This window comes from Gossypium arboreum, chromosome 9, assembly GCF_025698485.1.
Source record: "Gossypium arboreum isolate Shixiya-1 chromosome 9, ASM2569848v2, whole genome shotgun sequence".
NCBI lineage: Eukaryota > Viridiplantae > Streptophyta > Magnoliopsida > Malvales > Malvaceae > Gossypium > Gossypium arboreum.
Window position 1 is genome coordinate 19595034 of NC_069078.1, and position 12292 is coordinate 19607325.

The following is a 12292-nucleotide window of genomic DNA, read 5'->3' on the forward strand; positions in this document are numbered from 1 at the left end:
GATAAAAAAAATAGAAAGTATTTTTAAAGCTTAAACAGGGAAACATGACTATATCTGAATACGAGTGGGAATTTGTTCGGTTAAGCAAGTATGCTAGAGAATGGGTCTCGACTGAGGCGGATATGTGTAAATGTTTTGAAGAAGGATTAAATGAAGATATCAAGCTGTCGATTGGAATTCTTGAACTAAGGGAATTTGTGTTATTGGCTGATCGAGCACACGAAGATAAAGAATTAAGTAAAGAAAAGAGACAAGCAGAGAAACAAGCCCGGATTTTTGGTAATAGATTTATGGGAAAGTCACAATCATCTACTTCAAAGAAATAAAATAAGTACCATGATCATTCTACAACTTTTATGGGATATTTCTCAGAAAGGATTGAAAAAGATACTGATCAAACTTCAAAGTTGAGCAATCCCGCCTCAAGAGGCAGACCACCCTGTCACCTTGGCAATGTCAATGGTAGCTAAGGTATTACAAGGGATTCAACAGTTAAATCTAAAGCACAAGAATTGGTAAGGACATATGCTACTTGTGCTATAGAAGATGCTTCTGCACCAGACATCATTACTGGTACATTTTCTCTTCTTGATACTACTAGTACTGCTTTGATTGTTCTTGGTTCCACACATTCATGCATATGAACAAATTTAGTGTCTGTTAAAAATTTACTTATTGAATTCACTGAATTTGTGCTTAAAGTTGCAAACCCCTTAGGCCAGTATGTTATGGTGGATAAAATTTATAAAACTTCCCATTGATGGTAAAAGGTTATTAGTTTTCTGCTGATCTAATGTTGTTGCCCTTTGATGAATTTGATGTGATTTTGGGAATGAATTGGTTAACTCAGCATGATGTAGTGGTAAATTGTAAATAAAAATATATTGTGTTGAAATGTTAGGATAGTGAGTTACTCCATGTTGAATATGATAAACTGGATGGGTTATCTAATGCGATTTCAACAATTTTAGTATAAAAATATATTAGAAAAGGGTGTGATGATTATCTTGCATATGTCTTGGATACTAAAGTATCTGAGTGGAAGATCCAGTCAGCGCTATTGTTTGTGAATTTCCTGATGTATTTTCGGAGGAATTACCTGGTTTGCCACTGGTAAAAGAAGTGATGTTCTCTATAGATCTTGTTTTAGGGACAACACCAATATCCATAGCACCCTACAGAATGACTCCTACCAAATTGAAAGAGTTGAAAGCATAGTTGCAAGAATTGATTGATAGAAGCTTTGCTCAAACCAGTTTCTCAACTTGGGGTTCACTGGTTTTGTTTGTAAAGAAGAAATATGGATCATTGAGACTGTGTATTGATTATAGGCAGCTCAACAAAGTCACAATAAAGAATAAGTATCCGCTGCCTCGCACTGATGACTTGTTTGGCCAATTAAAAGGTGCCATTGTATTTTCGAAGAATGATATTCGCTTTGGTTATTCTTAACTATGTGTAAAAGATTCAGATGTGCCAAAGACAACTTTTAGAACTAGATATGGGCACTATGACTTTCTTGTAATGTCGTTTGGCTTGACAAATGCACCTGTAGTATTCATGGATTTGATGAACAGAATTTTCAGACTGTATCTAGACAGGTTTGTGGTGGTATTTATTAATGATATCTTGGTATATTCTCGTGATGAAAATAAACATGTTGATCATCTAAGAATTGTGTTGCAAACTCTGTATGAGAAACAATTGTATGAAAAATTAGAAAATGTGAATTTTGACTACGGGAAGTTGGTTTTCTTGTACATATAGTATCTGCAGAAGGTATTCGGGTGTATCCAAATAAAATTTCAACTATTGTTAATTGGAAACCACCAAAGAATGTGTCTAAAGTTAGAAGTTTTCTGGGACTAGTTGGATATTATCGAAGGTTTGTTAAAGGGTTCTCAATGATAGCTTCTCCGATGACTCGTCTGTTGCAAAAAGATGTGGAATTCGAGTGGTCTAATAAATGTCAACAGGGTTTTGAAAAATTGAAAGCTTTATTGACTGAAGCACCGATGTTAGCCTGAATCGGGTAAGGAATTTATAACTTATAGTAATGTATCATTAAATGGTTTAGGATGTGTATTGATACAAGAAGGTACAGTAATAAACTATGCTTCAAAACAACTAAAACTACATGAGAAGAATTACCCGATACATGATCTTGAATTGGCAGCCATTATGTTTGCACTAAAAATTTGGCGGCATTATCTGTTTGGTGAAAAATGTCACATTTTTACTGATCATAAAAGTTTGAAGTATCTAATGTCGCAGAAAGGTCTAAACTTGAGACAGTGTAAGTGGCTTGAATTATTGAAAGATTATGATCTGATTATTGACTACCATTCAGGAAAAGATAATATGGTTGTTAATGCCCGAAGCAGAAAGTCTTTATTTACCTTACGAACGATGAATACCCAGTTATCATTATATGATGATGGTTCAATTATAGCTAAAGTAAAACTGACATTTCTGTAACAGATTTGTAAAGCTCAGAAAGATGATAGTGAGTTACAAGAAAAACGGATACAGTGTGAAATTGACTTCTGATTTAGAATTTTAGAATGGTCTGATTATTGTCTATTATTCAGAGATAGAATATGCGTACCGAGGAATTCAGAACTGGTACAGAGGTTTTACATGAAGCTCATAATGGTAATATGTCTATTCATCCTGGCAGTAATAAAATGTATAATGATTTGAAAAAGATGTATTGGTGGCCGAGAATGAAATGGTATATTTCTTAATTTGTATCTAAATGTTTGATATGTCAGCAAGTAAAAGCTGAACATTAGGTGCCTTCGGGATTATTATAGCCAGTTATAATACCAGAATGGAATTGAAAAAGAATTACCATGAACTTTGTATCGGGGTTACCCCTATATCCGAAGAAGAAAGATGTTATTTAGGTAATTATTCATCAATTAACAAAGTCTTCACACTTTATTCCGATACGTATAGATTTTTCCTTGGATAGATTGATCGAATTATATGTTTCTGAGATTGTCAGATTGCATGGACTGCCGATTTCCATTATTTCTAATAGAGATCCTCGGTATTTCATCCCAATTCTAGAATAAGTTGCAAAAAGCATTGGGTACTCAATTACATTTTAGTACCACATTTCATCCTCAAACTGATGGACAATCTGTACGTGTTATACAAATTTTAGAAGATATGTTTCGGTGTTGTCTGCTTGAATTTGAAGGTAACTGGGAAAAGTATCTGCCTTTAGTTGAATTTACTTATAATAACAGCCATCAGTCCAGTATTAAAATGGCACTGTATGAGGCTTTGTATAGTCGTAAATGTAGAAATCCATTATATTAGGCAGACCTCAGTGAGAAAAAGATACACGGAGTTGACTTAGTCCGTGAAACTAAAGAAAAGATAAAAGTAATTCAAGACAGTTTAAAAGCAGCCTTAGATTGTCAAAAGTCTTATGCCAATCTTAAACAAAAAGAAATAGAATTTCAGATCGGGGACAAAGTATTCTTAAAAGTATCACCTTGGAAGAAAGTTCTCCGGTTTGGCCATAAAGGAAAAGTGAGTACCTGATTCATCGTGCCACATGAGATTACTGAAATAATCTGACCTCTTGCATACCGGTTAGCATTACCACCAGAACTTAATCGAATTCATAATTTTTTTCATGCGTCTATGTTTCGATGGTATCGGTTGAATCCTTCACATGTTATTTCTCCAAAAGAATTTGATTCAACCTGATATGACTTACAGTGAGGAACCGATCAAAATCCCGGCACTTGAAAAAAAGAGTTAAGAAATAAAAAGGTAGAATTGGTAAAAGTTCTCTGGCAATGACATGGTCTTGAGAAGCTACCTAGGAACCAGAGGATACCATGAGAAAGCAAATCTCTTTACTAGTAAGATTTTTGAGGACAAAAATTCTTAAAGGGGAGAGAGATGTAACAACCCATTTTTAGTGAAATCGGAATAATGGTTTCAGGACCGCAAATTCGAGCCAGAAAGAAAATTTATTTTAATATTATTGCATGGTCTGTATTTATAATAAGAATGTTATATGAAAATTCTTATAAGAAGATTTTACCGATTATATGTTTAATTATTGAAATGAACAAATTGCATCAAATGCAAAAGTTGAGTTCTAGTAGATAAAATGATCAATTAGCTATGGAATTCAACATAAGATGTCCTTATATGGTAATTAGACCATTAAAGAAATGTTAGTAGATATCTTTGGTGATTCACCCATGGAAAATTAGGGAAAGGCAAGTACTAAATGTAACACCCTTAACACGTATTTGTCGCCGTAATAGGGTTACAGAGCATCACCAGACTTATTTCTTAAATAACGACGGAGCATTACCAGACTTATTTCTTAAATAATCATACATTTCATATACATTTCTCAAACCTAAATAGGAATCATTCAAATACAATCATATAGTCCCAAACATGAGCCATTGAGGCCAAAAACAAACATTAGAAGTGGTTCGGGACTAAATCGAATACTTAATAAATTTTTAGAAAAACATGGAAAATTTTCAAATTGCAGGGGACACACGCTTGTATGGACAGGCCGTGTGCATATTCAAAATGGGATCACATGGCCGTGTCCCAGCTCGTGTAACTCTCTGACTTGGGTCACACGCCAACCACACGCCCATGTACCAATGGAAATTGCCTCACACACTTGTGTGCCAGGCCTTGTGAAAACTGAAGTGTATACAGACTTGTGCCACCCGGTCAAGCCACACGCCTGTGGGCTAGGCTGTGTGAAGCTACTGACGTGGTTTCTAAATAAACATCAGGGGACACACAGCCATGTCACCTGACCATGTGTCACAAACGGCTGAGACATATGCTCGTATCTCTGCCCGTGTGGACAAAAGTAGGCTATTTTCCAAGCCATCTTTCTCACCCAAATTTGAATCAACCTACACATACCAAATAGCATATGACTATATCATCAATAGGCAATCAAACCAATCTCAGCCAAGTCTAAATCATGCTATACCAATACCAACAACCATAATACTGAAAAGCATCACAATTTACCTCTTCAAAACATACCAATACCACCTTCAAGAATTTACCTAAATGGTCACTTTCGTATAAGCATTATATTGTCTAATACTTAGCATGCTAATGCATTCTCAATTCCAACCATTTGCCACTTAAATACCAATTCACAACAAGGCATTCACATAGCAATTATAAACCACATACCAAAAGATCATTTATACAAATTTATATAACCAAGTATATCAAAGTAAGCCAACTCACATGGCTAAACACACATTTATACATACCAATACTAACCAAATCAAGCCATATTAAATGACTTATTACATAACCAAAACATATAGGCTTTCATTAGCCAAATCACCTATACATGCCATATAACCAAAATACACAAAGTTCAAAGGTACCAAAACAACAGTTGGATAGTGTGATAGGATCTTCAACAACTTCCAATCCGAGCAAGCTTCGAAATCACTATAAAACACGGAAAAGTAAACAAAGAAAGCTATTAAGCTTAGTAAGCTCGTATGTCTAATAAGTGCAACTTGCCATTCATTTTCAATTTAAAGAAATATAATTAAACATGTGTAAGTTTCAATCAAATTCAAAGGTTAGCACATAATCATAACCATGTTATTCATGTATGAATACATCAACTATAGATTACTTGTCATATTTCTCACAAATACCTAAATTGGTTTGTATCATCTCTTATAACCTTGTACCATCATCTTTATGCGTTGAACCATTTGGAATACTATCGGATACTTAGGAATCTCGCACACTGAGTGCCAATACATGGTCGAAACCATCTCAATCTCATATCTCATATAAATGCTCACTCTCAAGCTATCACTAGGTCTACTCATACAAGATGACGGTCAAAACGTAGGTATATAGTGCTTCTCACACAAGTTGATGAGTAACCATAACACATGCCAGAAAACTCAACCACCGGTAGAATGTACAGACCAGCACCCAAAACAAGATAACCTCTAATGACATGTCATTTGTATCCTATCTCTTCCTAAGGTTCAACCGGGATTTATACATTGTCGATACTCGTCGAGAATTTCCATGGTATCTTCTCAAAATAATTATATCAATTTAGCATTTAAACATATGTAATTAAATGCTTATTAAAGATACAAACTTACCTCGAATTGATACAAAGAAAATCAAATGATTAATCCAGCGATCAATCCACTATTTTGTTTTTTCCCCGATCCAATTCCAAACATAGCTTTTCTTCATCTAGATATAATCAAATTTAACTTATTCAAATATCGTTCTATTCAATTTACCCCAAAATTCATATTATGAAAAAATTACTATTTTTCCCCTCAACATTTAACTTGTTTACAATTTAGTCCCTAGGCTCATAAAATGAAATTCATTCCATGTTATTCCTACCCAAGCCTAGACGAATATTAAACATACTTATAGCAGCCCATATATTTCACATATTCATACTTTAACCACAGAATTTATCACATTTCTAAATTAAATCCCTAATTTGCAATTTTATTCAAAATCACTTAACAAATGTTGTTTATCTAACAACAATCATTCATTTTCTACCATGAAAATTCAAAACACATACACATTCAACAATGGGGAAACCCTAATACTTTAACAATCTTACAAACTAGTCCCTAGGCTAGCTAGATTAAGCTATAACGATTCTAAAAACATAGAAACCATTAAAAACGGGACAAAAATCACTCACCAATTAAGGCTTAAAGTAGCTGAACCCTAGTTGAAAAAAAATGGCTTCCTTCACTTTGATATTCGGTTTAAGAACAAAAGAAAGATGAAAGCTTTTAATTCTGTTTTAACTTATTATATCATTATTAACCAAATTACAAAATTAACTTTTATAAACATTATTTATTTCACTAAATGCCAAGCTGTTATCATCCACTAACTCACTAATAGGCTAATTGCCACATAAGGACCTCTATTTTAAAGTTCCATATCTATTAGACACCTTTAGCTATTAGAACACAAGTTGTGCACTTTACGCGATTTAGTACTTTTTATCAAATTAAGCATGCAAACGATAAAATTTCTTAACAAAATTTTTATACAATCATACTATCATGCTGTAGACCTCAAAATAATAATAAAATAATTATTTTAACTTTGTATTTGTGGTCCCAAAGCCACTGTTTTGATTTCGCTGAAAACGTGTTGTTACAACTCTCCCCCCTTAGGAATTCTCGTCCCTGAAAATCTTACCTGAAAATAGGTTAAGATACTGTTTCCTCATAGCTTCTTCAGGTTCCCACATAGCCTTTTCAATACCATAATGTTTCCAAAGAACCTTCACTAGAGCTATACTTTTCTTTCTTAACTCCTTAATCTCTCAAGCCAAAAATCTGATTGGTTCTTCGCTATACGACATATAAGGCTGAATTTCAATCATTACCGGAGAACTTATGGACGATGGGTCCGGCTGGTATCGTTATAACATTGACACATGAAATACATTATGAATCTTTTCCAACTTTGACGGTAACTCAAATCTATAAGCTCTAGCCCAATTATCTCGATAATCTAGTACCGTCCAATAAATCGCAGACTCAATTTTCCTATGTGACCAAATCGAAGAATCTTCTTCCATGACGATACTTTCATAAACACTCTATCCCTGATTTGAAATTCAATATCTTTACATTTTAAATCCGTATACGATTTATGTCGATCTGAAGCTGCTTTCAAACTGTCGTAAATTACCTTCACTTTTTCTTCGGTCTCTCTAATTAAATAAACTTCGTGAATCTTTTTCACACTAAGCTCGATCCAGTATAATGGAGTTTGGCATTTACAACCATATAGAGCTTCATACGATGCCATCTTTATGTTCGATTGATAACTATTATTATATGCAAATTCAACTAATGGTAAATATTTTTCCCAGTTGCCTTCAAACTCTAAAACACAGGAAGGAAGCATATCTTCAAGAATCTAAATCACTCTCTTGGATTGACCATCGGTTTGAGGATGAAAAGTAGTACTGAAATACGATCGTGCACCCAAAGCCTCTTGCATTTTCTTCAAAAATCGTGATGCAAATTGCTGATCTCTATCCGAAATAATAGAAACTGGCACTCCTTGCAAGCTGACAATCTCAGAGATGTACAATTTAGCTAATCTATCAAGTGAAAAATCTATATGTACCAGAATGAAATGTAAAGATTTCATTAAACGATTAACAACAACCCAAAAAACATCTTTCTTTTTCGGTGATAGGGATAACCCCCATAAGAAATCCATCAAAACATTATCCCATTTCCACTCAGGTATCATTACTGGTTGTAGTAATCCTGAAGGTACTTAATGTCTGGCTTTAGCCTGTAGACAAACCAAGCATCTCGACACAAATTCTAAAATGTCTCATTTCATGCCCGACCCCCAGTACATCTGTTTCAAATCACTGTATATCTTAGTACTCCATGGATGAAAAGACAAGCAACCACTGTGTGCTTCGTGTAAAATTTTCTGAGTAAGCTCAAAATTACTAGGCACACAAATTGTACCTCAGAACAGCAAACAATCACTGGACCCAGTTTGATACTCTGAATCAGTAGTTGATTCGCATTGTACTCTTTTAGCTTGTAATTAATTGTCACATTTCTAAGCTTCAAAGATTTGCTAGAGAAACAACAGTTTAGCTTTTAACTCAGCTAAAATTGAACCATCATTAGATAATTTCAATCGTGTCTTCATCGCTCTCAAAGCGAACAAAGCTTTTCTACTCAGAGCATCCGCGACTACATTTGCTTTCCCCGGATAATAATCAATCACTAACTCGTAGTCTTTGAACAATTTGAGCCATCTCCGTTATCCCAAATTCAAATCTTTCTAAGACATCGAATACTTCAAACATGACCAGTAAAAATATGGCATTTTTTGTCGAACAAATGATGTCACCAAATTTTCAATGCGAAAACAATAGCGACCAACTCTAAGTCGTGCGTCGGATAATTCTTTTCATGCAGTTTCAACTGTCTGGAAGCATAAGCTATCACTTTGCCTTCGTACATTAAAACACATCCCAAACCGTTTAATGATGCATCACTGAAAATCACAAACTCTTTACCCGACTCAGGATGAACTAAAATTTGTGGTTTAGTTAACAGTGCTTTCAACGGTTCAAAACTCTGTTGGCATTTCTCAGGCCACTCAAACATCACATCTTTTTGTAATAAATGAGTTATCAATGTAGCTATCATTGAGAACCCTTTTAAAAAATGCCAATAATAGCTAGCTAATCCTAGAAAACTTCTAATATCAGATACGTTTCTTGGTGGTTTCCAGTCAACAATTGCTAAAATCTTACTCGGATCAACTGGTATGGCTTCCCCTGAAACAATGTGTCCTAGAAATCCAACTTTTCGAAGCCATAACTAGCACTTTTTGAATTTAGCAAGTAGTTTCTTATCTCTCAATGTCTGTAACACAATCCTCAAATGCTCAGCATGCTCAAATTCATCTCGAGAATAGATCAGAATGTCATCAATGAATACAACTATGTGATAAACGCCGAATTATACATAGTTTTACCCCAAATACTTAGCATATTTATTGATGTTTACTACAAGATTTGTGGATTTTGGTGCTCTTAATCCGATGATTTCATGTTTTGTACTCAGGAGAGCACCAAGAGTCAAAAGGAGCCAAAAACGAGCTAAAAAGGGACAAAATAGACCAAATCGAGAATATCACACGGCTTAAGCCTTGCCACACGGGCATTTCACACGCCCGTGGCCTTCAGGGGTGTCGACCAAGGTTTACACGATTCACACGCCCTGGCCATTGAGCGCACATGGTCGTGGTAATTTAATGGATATAACACAGCCTGGCAATCACGTCACATGGTCGTGGCACACGGAAGTGTCCCATTTTCAAAGAGTTGTATTTTACACGGAAAAGGGTACTTAGGGAGGAAGAAAGCCAATCCAAAGCCTATATAAACACCCTAAGTATGACCTAGAGAGGGATGCCTCTTCCAAAACTTTTCTAGAATACAGAACCACATGCCAGGAATTACTTGAAGGAAGCCAGACGATCCATCCCAAAAGCCAGAGCTATCCCAAGACTGAAGATCTCTCTCAGAATTCCTTCAGGGGTTTTAGAGTTTTCTTCATGTTTTGTTATTATTATACTTTTGAGATGTACTCTTATTTTATTATGGACTAAACCCCTCAGATACCTAAGGGGAATGAAACCTAAGACGAATCTTGTTATTATCTTCTGAATTGTATGATAAATATTTAACTTGTTTTTAATTATGTGTTCTTAATTCTTATTTTCATATCCCAGGATACTGATTCAAGACACGCTCTTATTCAGAGGAGGAATAAACCCTGTCTAAGAGTGCATTTACTATAATTAAGCAGAGTTGATTGCGTGCCTTGAAATAGGGTGACAAAATTTTGCCGGATTAGGGTGAAACCAAATAAGGGAATCCATAGATCGAGTTAATGCAACACTAGAGTGTTAGTTAGAGAAAAGTCTCGGTTATTCAATCTAGGGATTAGACGTTATTAGTATTAAATAGCGATAATAACATAACTTAGGAATCTCTACGGAACAAGTTGAATGAATAAATCGTCCGATTCGGAGCCAGAATAACAAGTAAAGTCTTGGTGGATTTTTCCTTAGGTATTGTCTCAAGTCAATCGATTTTCCAAAAAGCAATTCCCTAATTCTTTTCTCTGTGCGTTCTTAGTTTAAATAATTAATTAATTAAAACAAACCTTTTTATTCTTAGGCTAGATAATAAAAAGATAGTTATTACTAGTACTTTTGGTTCCCTTGGGTACGATATCCCGGTCTTGCCATTACTATACTATTGTTCGATAGGTGTGCTTGCCTTTTCGTTGTGATAATAGTTAGTCTAGGTTTGATCTCCATTATAAATATTTATTACTTGTTATGAACCACGCGATCAAGTTTTTGGCACCGTTGCCGGGGAACTAAAATATTAGGAACACTAATTTTTTATTACTTTAGCCATTTACTTTTCTTGAAATTTTATTTTATTTTATTATTTATTAATTTACTTTTTCTCTCTCTTGGCAGGTTTTTATAGTTTATGACTAGAAGAAACCCGTCGCGACCATTACTTTTTGACAAAGAAATCGATCGTACAATTCACAAAAATCAAAGAGAAATAAGGTGTAGCTTACGATACATGGAGAACGAGCGAGAAGATGATACTCAAACTCCAACCGATGAGATGGCTGAAAACCAAGACAATCAACTACCTCCTACAATTGCTGCTAATCAAAATCCTGCTCCACGTACTATGTATGATTATGCTAAACCTTCTTTAACAGGAACTGAATCTAGCATAGTTAGACCTGCTGTAGGTGCAAATACTTTTGAATTAAAACCTAACACTATTTAGATGATACAGTAGTTTGTTCAGTTTGAAGGATGAAGATCCCAACACTCACTTAGCAAATTTCCTAGAATTTTGCGATAAATTCAAAATCAATGGCATTTCTGATGATGCTATTCGTCTTCGGTTATTTCCCTTTTCACTGAGAAATAAAGCTAAACAGTGGTTGAACTCGTTATCACGAGGGTGAATCACTACTTGGGAACAAATGACCAAGAAATTTTTACTAAAATATTTTTCGTCGGCTAAAACGGCTAAATTACGTAATGATATCTCTTCTTTTGTGAAGATGGATCTAGAAATGCTTTACGATGCATGGGAGAGATAAAAGGACTTACTGAGAAGGTGCCCTCACCATGGGTTATCGCTTTGCTTCAAGTACAAACATTCCACAATGGCCTGAATCCCTCGACTCGGCAAATGGTTGATGCAGCTGCTGGCAGAACCATCAACAATAAAACACCGAAAGATGCCTATGAATTTATAAAGAAGATGTCACTGAATAACTATCAGTGGCAAGTTATGAGGACTAAGCCAACAAAAACAACCAGTGTTTATAATATCGATTCAGTTACTATGCTGTCAAATCAAGTAGAACTTCTCAATAAAAAGATTGATAGTTTTATTGGTTCTACGTAGGTACACCAAGTAATGAGGTGTGACTCAAGCAGAGGAGGCGTCCATACAGAATATCAATCCTTCAATCCCACAACCGTAGAGGAACAAGTCAACTATATGGGTAATAATAACTTCCGATCTCAAAATAACTCATATAGTAATACCTATAATGTAGGTTGGAGGAACCACCCAAATTTCTCCTGGGGTGGTCAAGGGAATCAAAACCACTGAATCCTCAGGGTTTTCAACAGCCAC

The 12292-nt window shown here is 35.0% G+C and overlaps 1 non-coding gene across 1 annotated transcript; it reads right to left on the reverse strand.

Annotated features, from left to right (window-relative positions):
- Positions 1-11675: 11675 nt before the first annotated feature.
- LOC128281240 (small nucleolar RNA R71) lies at positions 11676-11782 on the reverse strand. Its single transcript, XR_008271453.1, has one exon. It is a non-coding gene; the product is annotated as a small nucleolar RNA R71 (small nucleolar RNA).
- Between the last annotated feature and the right edge of the window lie 510 nt (positions 11783-12292).